At 38.9% G+C, this 18,005-nt stretch overlaps 1 protein-coding gene across 1 annotated transcript in view; it reads left to right on the top strand.

The window, feature by feature from the left end:
- Positions 1-18,005, top strand: part of Zmat4 (zinc finger matrin-type 4) — a 405,652-nt gene that overhangs the window by 235,406 nt on the left and 152,241 nt on the right. The window lies entirely within an intron of this gene.

Here is an 18,005-nt window from a genome sequence, read left to right as displayed (position 1 = left end):
CTGCATTTTTCTTAAGACAATGGTTTCTTTTACTTGGAGAACAGCAAGCAATATTTTACTTTACTATTCTACTTAGATTAACTAAAGCATATTGTTTTCATAAAGGTAGCTGTAAAATGCAGGCATAGAGAGGTTATAAAACACATGAAATCAAGAGACAAGCTCAGCCTGTTTTAGAGCACACCAGATGATTTGGCATTTAAAGTGCAAACCCTCAGTTGAAACTCTTCCACTCTTAAAGGTTGGGGAGTCAATTTGTAACCTATTCCCCATCAAATCTTTTAAAATAGACACCTCAAAGAAAGAGTCACTAGAAAGTTTTTACCAGTTTTTCATGAATGAGTAAGTATCCCATTTGTTCTGTCTGCTTTAGCAGGTACTGATATTGAATTTAATTTTGGAGGTAGTGATGGAAGAGGAAAGGCTGTGTCTTTGTTTATTACATCGATTAGCAAATGGGAGAGTTATTGTTTCTGTAAAGAAAATTACCACATGGAAAACATAGTGCTTTGTGAATTAAAATCCATCCTCAAGACAAGCAAGCGCCAGATTGTTTACGTGAATTCAGATATCCACAGCTCTGATACATAGATGTCACAGGTAATGAGTTATTATTCCCAAGGAAATATGTATTCCCAAGGAAAAAAACAAGGGCATTTAAACTAGGTCAGAGCCCAACAAAATCAACCCCAGGAAATGATTACATCCAAGATGGAGGGGGCAAGGAGAAGGGGTTGATGAAGTAAGAATAGTAAAGGAAAGGATGGGCCAAAGCTAGGTGAGGCTGCTAATGGTGATACTGATCAAGATGCATTGAATTCATATGGTACTTTGTTATTTGACACTTTGTACAACTACTTAAAGATAATTTAAAACACATGAAGTTCAGTTCAAGAATAAAATAAAAATAAAGGGCAGCCTCTACTCAGTGGCTTTGAGCTGTCCGTGTTGCCTACTGAGCTCTAAGTGTTGCAGAAATCAGGTCAGCAAGAAGTGAATAAGGTGGGATAAGGGTAAGTGGTACCAACAAGCTTAGGTTGAGGGAAGACTGTAATCCCCATTTCCCATGCCCTTCACACCTTCCACACTTACACATCCTCTCATTCATCCCCACTGAAGCTGCTTTGGTCAGCAAGGTTATCAGCCCAGATTTTGGCAGGGAGCAGAGAAAAAAATGGACCTTCTGGAGGGAAGGAAATCAATTGATACTAGGGTGTGGCTTAAGTTAAAGATTGAAAGCTGATAGTGTGGGTTCAGAGAACAAGCAGTTATTAAGCAGGGCATTGCATTAGGAAAGCCTGGTAGGTGGAGCAATGACATGGATATAATCCTAGTGTTCCAGGCAAAGGAGAAAGGCTCGTAAGAGAAAAGAGAAAAGCTGTGCCTATAATTGTAGCTTACTTAGGAGGCTGCAATCTGAAGGATTAAGGTTCATAGCCATCCTGGGTGGTAAAAACAAGTCTGTGAAACTCCACCTTCAAAATAACTAGCAAAAAAGTAAAGCTGGAGATATTCAGTTCAAATGAATGCCAACTGTGAGCAAGAAAGCTGAGCCAATAAAAGGCCCTGATGTTGGGCTGGAAAGGTGGCTCGGTGGTAGAGCGCTTGCCTCGCATGCATGAGGCCCTGGGTTCGATTCCTCAGCACCACATAAGCAGAAAAAAGCTGGAAGTGGCTCTGTGGCTCAAGTGGTAGAGCGCTAGCCTTGAGCTGAAGAGCTGAGGGACAGCGCCCAGGCCCAGAGTTCAGACCCCACAACCAACTCCCAAAAACACTCTGATGTAAATTTCTGGTTATGAGAGAGAGAAAGAGAGGGGGGGTGGTGCATGAGAGAATACCAGTATACCATCATTTTAGAAATGAATATGCTGAAAACAAACAAGGAACCTGATTCACTCCCCAAGCCATCATGTGCAAATCTGAGTGAGCATTGCCAACTTTCCTGGCTGCCTGAAACTAAACCCAACAATAGTGCCTAAATGACTTTGCCCTCTCACCTGAGGCTGTCCTGTGTATATCTAGCAACTACTCTGCCTACTCAACCAGGTTAGCTTGGCTTCCCTCATTTGTAATAATTAGTATATGTCTAGGATAGTCCTAGCAGAGGATCACAATAGCTCAATAGCTATGTATATATGACCATATAAAATGCTAATCAAAATGTACTCCAAGATATGGAAACAAGAGTGTTTTTTCAATGTACTGTATGAAGTGATTTGCTTTTTCTTTCTTTCTTTTTTCCTTTCTTTTTTTTTAACCCTTGTTGTCATTTTTGATTTTGGTACCTGGTGTCTTGTGTATATGTTTATCTGTTTAGGGGAAGGGAAGAGAAACAACAAAATGGTTGGACAAAGGACAAAGGGTGAACCAATGCAACAGCAATATTCAAAAGATACTATGTTGAGAGAAAGTGGGAGAAAATGAGAGGGGGTAACACTGTTCAACAAGAAATGTACTCATTACCTTACTTATGTAGCTGTATTTCTTCTGTACATCACCTTTTCAGTAAAATGTTAAAAAATTAAAAAAGATTGAATCCATAATGAAAACAAAAGGAAAAATATATAGAACCCAGGCAACTGAATCAGACAGAAGCAATTCCTTCACTCATCTGTACTCCTTTAACTGTCCCTTCATGAATAATGGGCTCTTGAATGCTAGTTATTTCTGGATAAGGAATAATTGAAGCACAACTCATTGCTTCTCCAAGCTACTCCAGCTGATAAGGGTAAGCAACTGTGAGTCATTGTCCTTCTATTTCAAGCTACACTTTGATCAAGCATCAAGTGAGTACTGTACAGGATCTGACACAGAATTGCCTTCTCCAGATGGATGCAGGTTTACTAGGATATATGGAATGTTGGTTACTGTGTTTCAGAATCTATGCCCTAATAGATGTTTTTCTGGATTCTTCTGTGAGGATAAAAGCATGAGGAGGGACACCAGATTACTTTTTACGTGGAAGGCCAACACACTACAGGGTGAGATCCCGTCCAGATAGCAGGGAAGACAGAAGCTGCCACAGTTACATCATTTGCAGTAGAAATGAGTCAAGCCATCCTGTGAAAGAGCTAAAGGAGACTCTAGTTAGAGTTTAGAACAGTTAGAGTTTAGTCAGCTATCCAGAAATTAACAAAGCCCTGAGATACTCAACTTCTAAAGAGAAATTTTCATTTTAGCCCATAGTTTTGGAGTTTCCAGTCTAAGACTAGGAAGTATATAGCTTTAGACCTTCAGTAGTGATGTAGGATGGGAACAAATGGTGGGGAAAAAAAAACTGTTCTACTGTCATGGCAATGAGAGTCAAAGAGAAAATGAGCAGAGAGCTGTTGTCCCACTGTGCCTTTCAAGGGACAAACCTAATGAGCTGAAGAACTCTTACCAGAACATGTCTCTTAAAGGTCCCATCACTTCCCAGTACATGGAGTAAGAACCAATTTTTCATCATATGTGCCTTTGGGAATATTGAGAGTCCAAACTGTAGCAAAGAAGTGACATGAGAATACTTTGGCTGAAGGAAGCATAAAAGTAGCAATGGGTAATTAGGAAGATATTCACTTGGGAATAATTCTTTGAAAAATTATCATAGGAAAGAGACACTCATGGAGTATGTGGGGGGTGTGTGTGTGTGTGTGTGTGTGTGTGTGTGTGTGTGTACATAGACAGTCTGTATACACTTGTGTATTCTGTCCATCCCATGAATGGACAGAATAGCGAGTTAGCTAGGAGTTCCAGATAAGAAAGTGTTTATTGATATTCAGGCATGGTTATAGTTACTATGTTGAATTATTGGAGTTGTTTATACAAAGACTGGCCATTCAGCAGGGTATTTCCAGCATCAGCTAGTGTTCACCCTAGATGATATCTATGTTCCTCCAATCCTAAACTGCTACCAGATGTTACCCACTGACATAATACAGAAGAAGCAAATACTGGCCTTGGGAGATGTGAACTCAAGCTCAGCTCTGCCTAAATTAGTTGTATATTTTTGGTAGTTCCATTAGGGAATCACAGTTTTCTCCCCTGATGTTTTGTTTTAATTCTATACAAGTATCTCACTGACTCCTACCCAGGTGATACAAGGAAATGGTTTGATTTTTTACTTCCTGTTAACATGTTAAAGGTAGCTCACTTGCTACCATGGCACTAACACAGGAAATATCATGTTATATCTCTTAAGAGACAAAATGTTTCTGGGATGAGTTCGGTGAGCCTTGCACTGGATCTACTCCAAGAGGTGGGACTAGTAGTCATATGGAAGAGAGGCTCAGAGCTTAGGGGCAAAGGAGGACCATGAAACCAAGGAAACAGTCAGACTCTAGTTTTAAAGAAGCCTGTCAGCATGAGAGGAATTGAGCTAGCAAGCAGAGGATCTGGACTGGAATAAAGAAGCAATAAGAAATAGTTTTGTCATGGTAGTGGCTGTTTTTCTTTTCAAATACATTGAATATAATGACTGCGTTTGCTTACCCTTCCTCCCTCCATTTGTGTGTCCTCCCTATAACTCCCCACTAAACATGTTTCTGCTTCCTGATATTTATTTTCTTACAGTTTTAAATCATTTTAAAGCAGAAATCCAGGGTAAAATAGCAACCAAGTCAGATCCCAGATTGTGAGTGTAGAAGAATATCTGACTTTCAGGAATATCGCACAAACCCTGTCACCAGAGTAGAAACACAAAGAAAGGATTAGAAGTTCAATGCCCACCCTTAGATGGAAAGACCTGCTTGCTCTATATTTTCCTGAATCCTGTCACAGGGATCTGCTTCTGTGGTTCAGGTGAGTACAGCAGGTGGGGTAGGGGAGGAGAGAGAGAGTATCCAGAGAGGACCTGAGATATCTGGAGGCCTCTTGCTTGATGATGGCTTCCTCCTTAGTGCCTGTAAGTAGGGTCCTTCCTCTAGCAATGAACCATTATGTGTGTGACAATGTTCTCAAGGGACGTGTTAGATGGCTGAGGGCTGCCATTAGTGGAGCCCTTAAAGCAAGATCTGGGTCTACAAGAGCAAACTATTGATCTCTACAGTTAACCACATTCTGTTTTCTAGAATCTGGGTATGTATGTTACATGGCAAGAGGCACCAGGCTGCAAGCAGGATTCAGGTGGCCAATTCACCAACTTTGAAGTGGGACTAGTACTCTGGATGATTCAGGAAGGTCCAATTTAACCATACTGGTATTTTGAAGTGACAGGGGGAGGCAGGAGGGTCTTTGTCAGAATGATGCTGTGGACCAGCCATTAGAGGCTTTGACATTGAAGAGACACCAATGAACCAAGAAATAGAAGCTGAAAAACAATAACAACAAAACAAGGGTTATCTTTTAGGGCATTGAAAGAAACAGCCCTGACAGTGCCATGATACTTATCCGGTAAGCCCGTTTAGGTTTCTGACTCTCAGAATGCCAAAGTTGTGTGTGTTATTTTAAGCCAGTAAGTCTGTGGTAATCTATTACAGGAACAATAAAAAACTAATAATCACCCTAAGTAAATGTTTGGCTCTACTTAGAGTGCTCCCTTTTTGTGTATTTCACATTCTTTACCTGGGACCCAAAATGCAGTACAGGGGTCAGTGACATACTGCAGTAGGGGCTGCCTGAGAGGAAGGAGGTATGTTTTGTTTCTAACTCTTGTTCCTCAAATATAGCTTATCACTCACTGGTGCAAAAACCTCTGGTGACTGTTTCTTAAAATAGCAATCATGCTAGTCCTTTTACTTGCGGGAGTATGCACGGATTAACTCCTCTACATCTGACCTTTGTTTTCTTTTCTTTTCTTTTTCTTTTCTACATTTCTCCAAATGTATTCTCAAATGCTCTGGTGAAGCTCAAGAACTCCCAACCTAGAGCACCTTCTTGACAGTTGTATTTCTACAGTGTCCTTCACTAGTACTCCAAGACACTGTGCAGCTCTAAACTAGTCTCCCGAAATCCCCTCATGGCTGCTCGAAATCCCTGTAAATATGGTATAGGTTTTGAATCAAGAGTATCTGGGTTGTACACTTTAGGAGTTGAAGACATAGCTTTCCTGAACCCTCTTTTCCTAATCCATAAAAGATAAAATGCTGTTACTTATATTGCAGTTATTATAATGATTGTGTCAGCTGATAAATAAAAGTAAAATGCTGGGGCTGGGAAGGTGGCTCAGTGGTAGAGCGCTTGCCTTGCATGCATGAGGCCCTGGGTTCGATTCCTCAGCACCACATAAGCAGAAAAAGCCGGAACTGGTGCTGTGGCTCAAGTGATAGAGTGCTAGCCTTGAGCTGAAGAGCTGAGGGACAGCACCCAGGCCCAGAGTTCAGGCCCCACAAACAGCAAAAAAAAAAAAAAAAAAAAAAAGTAAAATGCTTACCACACGATCTGGTACATTATCAAACTTCTGAAAATGTTAGTGTCTGCTCAGAAAATATTTGTTTGTGTTTATTTTGTTTTGGATTTGTAACATATAATTTTGCATTTGAGCTATTTTTCTATTTATCGTCCAAGGCTCCTTCCATTAGGTTACTTTATGTGACGATTTAGTTCACAAATATTTTGCCTTTTAAAGGAGCCACATATTCTGTGTTCTGCCATATTTCCATACATCAACCTGGATGCCCTTGTGTTCACGACAAAGAGTGACACAAAAATACAACTTAGTGTTTAGCTCTACTTGATGACAAGTCCAAGTGTAAAAATATAGACTAAAGTGCAGGGTCATAGACCTGGGGAAGAAATGAATCAAAATAGTTACATGGGGATTGGAGACGTAGCTTAATAGTAAAATACTGAGGTTCTGCGTTTGATCCCAACACCAAAAGAAAAAAAAGTGACATGAAAATCTGCCAAAGAAGGAATTATTCCAGTGCAACTGGACAGAGATGTGAAGTGAGCAATGAGTTTGTAAAAATAGGCTGGAAACTAAGTGTGAACATCAGTGAAACTGGAGGGTAGATGCAGATAAAGTCCTCAGAGGCTAGATAGAGGCCTTGTCTTGTGTCAAAGGTTTTGGATATGTGCAGGTGCAAGTCACTAAAAGTGTTAGTGTAATTTGGATATTCCAGGTATGGACAAGAATCCTAGGCAGTGTTGCAATGCCCAAGGCTGAGATGAGCTGGGAGATTGCAAGAACAAAGTAAAGTAAGGATGAAAGATTCTGGGGAGGAAAGCTGAATTGGGTATCCAAAGGACAACAGGTATGTCAGATGAGAACAGGACTTGTGATTCTGAAAACCATTATTGTTTTAGTAATTTCAGTTTCCTTAGCCTCATGTAATGTTGAGCAGTTTCTGACTTGGAGCTTAGTAAATGCATGTGGGTTTATGATTAATGGGCTTTGGAGCAGTGACTGCTGGAAAAAGTCCTATCCATCCCTGCAAGGAGTTGCTCATGGAGAAGAGCCTCAAGAAGTTCCAGAAGCTGCTTCCTGGCCTTCTGGGCAAAGACAACACAAGCTCAGTAAGCCTGGCTTTCTGTGGTGATAGATCTTCCTGCAAAGCTGGCATGTCTGGGCAGAAATGCCTACCCTAACAGATAGAAGCAGTTCTTAGGGGAATGCTGAAATTCCTCTGATATTTGCCTTCAGAGATGTCAAATTTTAGAAATTAGACTTTATTGTTTCCTTCATTCATTTTTCTCAGAAAACATCTGAGTGCTAGATACAAAGGCACTTATGGTGTCCTTTTCCCTTTGCCCTTCCCATGTAATAAGAGGGACCTTAGACACCCATTTACAGTAAACACTACACCAGGAAGATTTTCAAATATGAATGAATATGGAGGAGGAGAAAAATAATAGAGAATCCTGTTAGAGTTCATGCAGAGGTAATTTAAGTAAGGCCTTAATGCATGTGTGATCTACAGAAATTTGTTGGGGTGAGCTCTCTGCATTTTTTAGGAATTCTTTATGTAATTAAGGAATTTTGAGCTTAGTGGTATTGATACTTTGACTGCTGCCTCTTTGCTGTCTCTGCTGTGAACTATAGGGTGTTTAGCAGCACCTATGTCCTCTGCCCATTAGATAGCTACTTGTGATAAAAAAAAATGTTTCTAGACATTACCAGCTATTTCATATGAGGCAAAACTAACCCCTGTTGAGAATCATTGATTATGATTAAGGGTGAGGACTATGCTTGACCTGCTGCCTGTGTTGTGTGGTCTGAGATTTTAAAAAGTTGTTTTGAAATGATTATTTTTTGTTGGTCGTGGGGCTTGAACTGTGGGCCTAAGTGCTGTCTCTGAGCTCTTCAGCTCAAGGCTAGCACTCTGAGCCACAGTGCCACTTTTGGTTTTCTGGTAGTTGATTGGAGATGAGAGTTTCACAGACTTGCCTGTCCAGACTGGCTTTGAACCTCAATCCTCATATCTCAGCCTCCTGAGCAGCTAGGATTACAGGTGTCAGCCAGTGGCGCCTGGTTTTGAAATGATTTTTAAAAATTGAAAGAACAGTATGTGAAGATGTAGGAAAATTTTAGTGTATGTAAGTTTTACTAAAGCACTCTCACACTCAATTATGTACATGATGTCTGTGACATCATTTTGCACTCTTAATGGGAGGGTTGACAGTGCTACAAGTACAATAAGGTCCACAAAGTATAAAATATTTGCTACATGATCCTTTACATAAAAGGTTTGCTGACATCTGATCTAGACAAGGAATGGAGATACAGTGAAGAGAAAATGTGAACAGTTTGAGTTGTATATAAAGAGAAATCATAGCCCATACCATGTACCACATAAGGTCTGGGAAGGCACCTGGGATATAGATTGGTGAAGAGGTGTGTCTAGGAATTGAAGAAAGTTTGAGAGCTGTGCTCTGGAGAGGCACCTAGGGACAGAATCAGGGCATACAGGGGCTCCTCATTATTATAAGCAGAGAAATTCAGTAGAGATGCTAAAGTAATGATAGCAATTATTTTACTAGATATAAAATTCATACACATTTAAGAAAGTTAAGAGGACAGCACCATAGCCAGATGTTTCCAAACTCTTACTGTGTTCATTATATCTACTGATTTGTAGCGCTTATTTCAAATCTACGATCTCATTGTGTTAGGTTCCTAGGTCTATAATAATATATATAATAATAATAATATAATCCACAAAGATTATTCCAGTAAGTGCAAGTTAACAGATAAACTGCATTAATACAACATAAATGCAAACGTATTCTCTCACAAGTTTTTCTTCCAGTAGCAGGACTTGACCTCTAGTCCTCACAGTCTTGCTTGGCTTGCTTGTTAGTAGCTGGTGCTCTCCCACTTGAACCATGATTGCAACTTTGCAATTTTCTGTTACTTGGTGATGAAGTCTCACAGACTTTTCTACCCTAGCTGGCTTTGAACTTCTATCTTCCACATCTCAGCCACCTGAGTAGCTAGGAGCCACTTGTGCCCTTCTAACACTTTTGAATGCTAGAAGTCAGAAAAATGAAGTCTTAGACAGGACTTACTGTCCCTACAGGCTTTGCGGGAAGATGATGGCCCTGTGTCTTCTTATCTGCCAGTAGCTTTCCTCACGACATAGTCTTTCCTGTGAATGCTCTTAGAAATATCAGTAGTAGAATTAGAACCCACTGGAATCTACTATGATCTGATCTTAGCACAACTAATTACACCAGCTAGGCCCAATTTTCAAATCAGTTCACATTATGAGACTCTGAGAGGACATGAGTCATTGGGGGGGGGGGGCGGGGCGGGGAGGCAGCGTTATATTTAACTTAATGAATGAGCCAGCTTCAGTTAACCAGTGGTAACTGGCAAACATTATAGGCCCAGATGTTATGTTCCCGGCTAGTGATCCCCTTTCCCTGCCTTGGTACTATGAACCTATATGGACCAGGTCATTGAAATAAAAATGAAACTGACTTCTTAATGAAAATCCTGAAAAAGTATAATTTAATTCTCTGTTTAAGGGTATTTTTTAAAGATAATATTACTGATTTTGGTGGCTCATGGCTGTGATCACAGCTACTCAAAGAGGCATTAAGTGGGAGGCAAAATTGTATTTACCCTATCTGCAGAATAGTTAATAATAGCTAAGACTGAAAAGTTGTAGAGTTCGTGGCTCAAGTGGCAGAACCCTTGCCTAGCAAGTGTAAGGTCTTGAGTTCAATCCATAGTATCACAGACAGACAGGCACATAGATGGATTTAAAAAAAGGCTATGAATGAGAGGATATCTGAAACAAACAAATCATTATATATTCTCCACTTTCTACTATTAAAGTGAAAATTTAAGTTTACTTATTAGAGGAATGGTTGCATCTGATTACACTGAGGATTAATTGGAAAATTCTTGATTTTGTGGCAAAAAGCATTTCTTCTCTGAACCCCATTTGCTTTCTACTCCAGATATAGAATTGATTGTCAGAAAATGTAATGTGTATGACTTTAACACCAGGCTACAAGATAGAAAAGTATATTAGATCTTGCAAGAGCAAGAAGCAAGCATTCCTTGTGATACATTGTAGCTGAATATTATTATTATTGCTAGCCAGCCTAATCTATCTTGTTTGATACACCGTCTTTTAAAGTCATTGTTTCACCTATAAGTTTTTATGAATATATTCAGCACTCACAGGAAAAATGGATATTGAGCACAATTCTTTATATAATTCTCCAACATCATTAACTTGACAAGTAATGACATTAAAGTTAGCAATAACCTTTCTTAAGTTATTGTACATTATGTCTGTCTTAAGTGCTGGACTGAGAGGTCTCAGGGTTAACCGCAGGCTATCTCTTCTCTGCTCATCAATTCTTGTACATAGGAAGCATATTATAAATTTGTTAAATGAGTAAAAAGTGGAAGCATTTCCGTGTCCATAGCTTTTTTTCAAATGAATATTCTTGATTATTTAAATCAGTGAAGTATGGTAGTTGGAGATAGTGATCTTCCAGTTTGGCCCAAAGTGGCATGCTTTTTTACTTGCTTGATTTGATAAATTTTACTTGCTTGATTTCTCCTTGGAAACACATGATAGAATAGTGTGGAACACAGACATAGATTCAGTTTTAATTACTGGTTAAGCCTGTGTAAACCTTCATAAGCTTTCATTTCTTTTTAATTTTTAAAAATTATCTTTAGTTATACTAAAGGGTTTAAATTCAACAAATACTTTATGAATATGATAAATCTTACTCCTTCCGTCATTCTCCCCTATCTCTTCCATCCCCAGCCATTCCTTCAAGTTGGTTCTATTTTCATGTATGTACATTGAATATTATTATATTCAACCATCCTGTCTTTCTCATTCATCTGCCCTTCTACTTGTGACCATCTCCCCTCCTAGAAAGAGTTTCTAGATATTCATTTTGTTAAACTATTTGTTTGAAGGAATTACATCATTTACAATCCTCTCCTGTGCATAGCAGACTTTAGCCAATATGTTAGTATATATATGAATATGACTCATATGTTTCCATGTATGTTTATAATTTAGATCTAACTTGCACATATAAGAGAAAACTGTGCCCTTTGTGTCCCTGAACTTGACTTACTTAATTTAACATAATTTTTCCAGGTCCATCCATTTCCCTGCAGATTACATTACATTACTCTTTCTGATGGATAATATTCAATTGCATTTCTATATGTTTAGTTTATGTGTATACATGTTTACATGTTATCACATTTTCTTGACCCATTCATCTGCTGTAAAGTATTTGGGTTGTTTCCATGACTTGGTTATGGTAAATAGTGCAGAAATGGACATGGGTATGCAAGTGTTTTTACTATATCCTGACATCTTATGTCTTATTAGAAAGTTATGGAAATTATAACAGAACAAGATCAAGACTTTGTGTTGGCAAGGCAGGTATTCTACCAATTGATTCATATTCTCAGCTCCTAGAGTTATGATAATAATACAGAGGACATATGTGAATTGCTTAATATAATGCCTGTCACACCATTACATATGCAATGAATACATAATAATGCATATGTAAATACATAGATAGAGTTGATCCTCCATTTTCAAGAATTTTAAGTTTGTGAGTTTGCCTATTACTAAAATGTATTAGTAAAGTTTTGCTCCCAAAGCAACACTTAGTGTACTCTGTAGTCATTCCTACACATGCACAGACCTGAGAAATCTGAATCAACCCCAAGTGCACAGTCTCAGCTGCCCAGGAAAACAAACTGCCTTCCTATTTCAGCTCTCATGCATTCTGCAATCCTGGCCATTTTTGATGGATACTTGGCCATTTAAAAGTGGCCCAATGTTGGTGCTAAACTGCTTTAGTGTTCCTACTGCAAGAACACAAAGGATGAGCCTTATGACAAAGTACAAGTAATAGTTAGGCTCTTTTTTCTTTAGATCCAAGCTGATGAGTTCAATGTTTATCAACCATATATATTAAGTAAAGTATCTTTAAACATAAGTACATTTAACAAAATTATATATTGATCTATTGACCAAATGGACCACAACCCATAGGAAGCTAACCTTATGTTCTACTTGGTAGCAATGGGTGAACATTCACTAACTCAGGATCCTGGTTACTCTATAGGATATAACTATCATGAATAATGAGAACATAGAAAATATCAGTATACATTCATTCATTTATTTTTTTCCTATTCTGGGGCTTGAACTCTCTGCTTGGATGTTGTTCCTGAGCTTTTGTGCTCAAGGCTAGTACTCTGCCATTTGAGCCAAAGTTCCACTTCTGGATTTTTGTGGTTAATTGGAAATGAGAGTTTCATGGACTTTCCTGCCCAGACTGGCTTAGCACATGATCTTAGCCTCCTGAGTAGCAAGGATTATAGATGTGAGCCACCAGGGCCTTACTTATATCCATTAATTTTTCATCCATTTTTATTGTTAATATAAAGGTGATGTACAGAGGGGTTACAGTTACACAAGGAAGATTAAGACTACATTTATTTTTGAACAATGTCAACCCTTCCCTTGCTGTCTCCTAGTTTTTCTCTCCCATCCTAATGCACAATGTTCATTTCCAACAGTATCTAGTGAGTACCACTGTCATATTTTTCACCTTTTGTCCCCCCATTTCTGTGTCTTTCCCGAAGACAGATAAATGAACAAACAAGACAAAAGCAAAAGAAAACTAAAACAACAACAAAGAAAAAAGAACTCTTGTTTCCATTTCCTGAAGTTCATTTTAATAAATATTATTTTATATGATCAGATACACATAAATATTGTGCCTTTATTCAACACTATTATTATTGCTTTTTGCCACTTTTGGGGCTTGGTTTGAACATTGTCTCTGAGCTTCTTTTGCTAAAGGCTACCACTTGAACCACAATGCTACTTCCAACTTTTTCTGAGTATTATTGGAGATAAGAGTCTCACAACCTTAATTATAAACATTCAAACTGAGGTGAGGTAGAATCTCAATGTTGTCTTGATTTGCATTTCTTTTATGGCTAGAGAAGTTGAGCATCTTCATTGGCAATTCTTTTTTTGGGGGGGGGGGCGGGGGGTCCGGTCATGGGGCCTGAAATCAGGGCCTGGGCGCTGTCCCTTAGCTCTTCAGCTCAAGGCTAGGGCACCACTTCCGGCTTTTTTCTTTTTGCTTATGTGGTGCTGAGGAATAGAACCCAGGGCCTCTGGCGTGCAAGGCAAGTGCTCTACCCCTGAGCCACCTTCCCAGCCCTCATTGGCAATTCTTATTTCCTCTTTGGAGAAGTCTCTCTTTAAGACTTTAGCCCACTTATTAATTGGGCGTTTATTTCTTTGAGGATTTGTTGTTGGGGGATTTAATTTTTTGAGTTTGAAGTATATTTTAGATATGAGGCCCTTGTCTGTTGTATGGCTAGTGAAGATCTTCTATTGATCTTACTAGCTGTATGTCCTTTGCCATGCAGAAGCTTTGCAGTTTCATGCAGTCTCATTTGTCCAAACTTTCTTTGATTTGATAAATATGTGTCATAAGATGAATTATTGATTTTTGTTCACCTCCTGAAAATAACAGTTCAAATATTAGTACTCTCTTCAAGATGTCTGATAGCACCAGAGCAACAATATTTATAATCATTATTTGAATATTTCTCAGCTATATGGGCAGTAAGAAATATGGGAACAGGAACTAACAAGCACTGTTTTCAACCCCTCTGCTTGTGTTGTGTGTATTCATCTTCTGAAATCATACTGACTGGTTCTTTCTTCCTGTTGAAAAGAGAAGAAACAGAGCTTCAGAACTCTTCCATAAATTTCCATGCCAGCCTTAGATTGCTTATGAATTCTCTGTAGAATGCATAAAGATCAGGATATTCTAGATCGGTTTGAAAGTTACATAAATTCAAATTTTGAATAATGTATGCACTCCAGGTTCCATCAGTATCTCTTATTTGCATATCAGATTTCATACAGTGGAGCAATTCTATCATCTGAATCAGGTTATTCAATTTGCTTGGCATAATATGTCTAGATAACTTGTTTTAATAGATGCAAACAATAGTTTGTCAGACAGGCAGGTCTTCGTAGCAGGGCATTTTCTGAGAAATGAAGAAAGCTGACATGTTCTGAAGTGTCATCTCTCCATCAGTGCATTTGTTTTGGTGATGTCCTGTTTTGTGCTTATGAACAGAGAAAATAAATTTTTAGAATTAAAGAGCATCTTTTTTCCCTTTGAAGGAGCTGATGCTTTGGGTATAAAATCATCTGCTCCAGTAATGCAGGTTGTTAATGGCAAAGTCACTTCAACACTATTAATGGGATATTACTGAGACAGGACAAGTTATGCTTATCTATTGCTTTTATTCGCCCACTACTCTACAATGAAAGAGGGCAGAAATATACTAGCAATGGGCATGTGGGCAGCTGAATTTCTTGGCCATGCCTTTGTACGCTGGACTATAGAAGATTTGGAACAACAATTGATCCAGGCTGCTGTCTTCTTGATTTTTACTCAATGATTAATGAAATAAAAGATCATGACTGCATTGAATTAAGAATTTAGACAGAAGGTTATTTATATCTCCAAATTTGTGCAAATAGCATTAACTCACTTTTCCCTTCTGAGTGATCAAAAAATAGTAGATGGTTTAGCAGATTTTATGATGTGATTATACCTTTATTCCAGAAAGTATTCTTTAAGCACACTTTTATGATGCAATTGGTAGAACAATAAAGTAATCTTTTTCTCCTGCTTTCTCTGAAACTGTCAATAGTGTACAGGGTCAGGGCCTAGGCTGTATACACAGAATGAATTATTATTCAGAAGACATTGAGGGAAACATTTTCTGGCAACAGTTCTTAAATTATCATATAATAAGAACCCTAGATGTGGCCTAGCACCTGTGACTCATACATGCAACACTAGCTACTCAGGAGGCTGAGATATGAGGATCCCAATTAGAAGGCATCCTGAGGAGAAACGTTGGTGACACACACACTTTTCTCTAGTTAATCACCAAAAGAGCCAGAAGTGGAGCTGTGGCTGAAGTGATAGATCATCAGCCTTGAGTAAAAAAGCTAAAGGATAGTGCTTAGATCCCAAGTTCAAGCCTAGTACTGGGGCTGGTGAGTGGGTATGCACACATATATACTCTGAAATTAAGAAGTTACTTGAAAAGTACACATTATGCCCAAAATAATTGGTAGTAAATGTACCAAATGTGATATTCTCATCACTTGAAGTACTGATATATTTTAAAAATAGCCTCAAAATTATTGCTATACAATTGGTTTAATAATAAGATATAGTAGGGTAAGAATTAGTGCATGGTACTTGAATGCAAGAAATATTTTTAAAATGTTTCATAAGTTGCTTTAACTAACTGTGTCCTCTGGCTATGAAGATTGGTGAGACCAGCTCCAGTCATTCAGAGGTTTCCTGTCCCTGTTTTTAGGACCACACAGCATCCTTCTGGTGTATAGGTATTTTCAAGGAAGGCTGTCTCTGGGCTTTGCTTACTTTACAATCACTGGGATGCTGCTGTGTGGGTGCCTCCAGAGACTAGAGACTAGACCCCAGAGCTTCATCAGAAGTAGGTCTCGGGCTGGGAAGTTGAATCAGTGGTAGAGCATTTGCCTTGCATGCCTGAGGCCCTGGGTTCGATTCCTCAGCACCACATAAGCAAAAAGAAAAAAGCCAGAAGTGGTGCTGTGGCTCAAGTGGTAGAGGGCTAGCCTTGAGCTGAAAAGCTGAGGGATAGCGCCCAGGCCCAGAGTTCAGACCCCATGACTGGACCCCCCCCCAAAAAAAAGTAGGTCTCACTCACATTATTTCTTACATTGTCCAATATAATCCTTGCAGGCCAGTGACTTCTATAGATGCTGTCATGTCCTTTGTACCAAGATTAACCATAGAAGGAAAACCAGGACCTTATTATGGACATTCCTGGAGTGGTTCTACCACCTTGGACATACTGGTTTTAAGCTGCCCAGCTCTCTGCCCATATCCTTGGTCTTGCTTTTTAGCTAGTCCCTAAGAAGCCAATTACTTCCTGACATCAGGCATACCCCTCTTTGACATTCAAATTGTGCCTCTCAGACAACCTGGTGTAAATCCTTTTGCCCTCACCCTCTTCTGAAAATAGGGGAGACAAGACCTTAGCTTTGGCTATCATTTGAGAATGCAATAGAGAAAACAGCTCTCATTTTAATGAAGAAAATGGTTTGAAAATTGTTATATGGCAGACATTTAGCAAGTTTCCTTAGGAAAACTGAAAGATGAAATTTCATGTTATTTTTTATTCTAATGTCAGTTTTCAAAGAAGCTTCTTCAGTGTAGGATTTCCTGCTAAGTGATTTGCAGACGTCTGTTGAGCACACAGGAATTTATGGCCTTAATATAAATTAACCTAAGGTTTTCAAGGGAATTTTGGTGGATTCTACATTACGGAGGAGAGATTAAAGAGACCCCACTAAAACTTTGCAATACCTTTTCTGGACAGAAATTCTTGCTGCTCAGGGTAAGGCTGCAGAAAGCAGCTGAGGATCTGAGCAGTAGTGCAGTTTTCCATAGTAGAAAGATAGAGAGATCTGTGGAAACAGGGGGTCCTCAGTTATTTGAAGGAGTGGTTATGGCTCCATTTTCAACTGCTGAGACTTTACTGAGAAGCAGGGAACTGGGGCTGAAGGTCTCATCAGTTCTTACTGTAATTATATCTTGATCAGTAACAACTGCTAATCACTGCCATCTTCATTTTGCTTTTCAACCAACAGAGCAGATGAAATCTGAATTCTAGTACTTTTCACTTTGAGTTAGTAAATCCAATACATCATGAGTACCAATGGGAGGAAGGAGGAGGCAAGTTCTAACTCTGGAATGTAAAGGGACATACATACTTCTTAATCCAAAGGAGTGTTTTTTTTTTTTTTTAAATTGAGACAAAGACATTTATGAATTTGATGAATCTTGGTGTTTAATATTTAAGAATTTTGTCTTGTAAAACAATATTTATGCTTCATCTAGAGAGACTAGGATGTAGAATGCATCATTTTCTCTAAGTCTCATTGTCCTGCAAGGTTTAAATGTTCTTCCTCTTTTCTGCTGGGCATTAATGACAATAAAGTCTACAAGGCTCCTTCAGTTAACCATGGCACAGGAAATTTGACATGCCCTAAGATCAGAGATTATTAAGCTACCTCTCCTCTAAAGGCCTGCTTTTCTGACTTCACTCTGGTTCACCCTTTCAGCAACTTTTAAAAACAGCTGCCTATCAAGCCAAATGCAGTCACCTTCTATGTCTCACTGCTACACGTACTTCAGCTTCTCTTCTGGCTAATTCTAAGTGCTTTTACTCCTTAGCCAAGCTCTCTAGCTCTCACATATAGTTCTGTTATTCTAGAAGGTATTTTGTATGGCAGCCAAAGGGATACTTCTTTTAAATTTTACTTTGGTAGAGATAGTTCTGGGACTTGAATGCAGGACCTCGAACAAGGTAAGCAGGTGATCTACCACAGGAATCATGCAGCTTCTCTTCCTTAACTTGCCCCTGTTCACTGCAGTCCTGACCTTTGCTAACTCAGCCTCCTTCCAAAGTGACATTGCAACAAGAAAAGACCATGACAAAATAGGAGATTTAGGTTCTGATCTTAGTATTTCTGCTA

This window comes from Dipodomys spectabilis, unplaced genomic scaffold, assembly GCF_019054845.1.
Source record: "Dipodomys spectabilis isolate Male_0828 unplaced genomic scaffold, ASM1905484v1 ptg000052l, whole genome shotgun sequence".
Classification (NCBI taxonomy): Eukaryota; Metazoa; Chordata; class Mammalia; order Rodentia; family Heteromyidae; genus Dipodomys; species Dipodomys spectabilis.
Note: the sequence above shows the minus strand (reverse complement) of the source record. Positions and strands in the feature narration are given on the sequence as shown.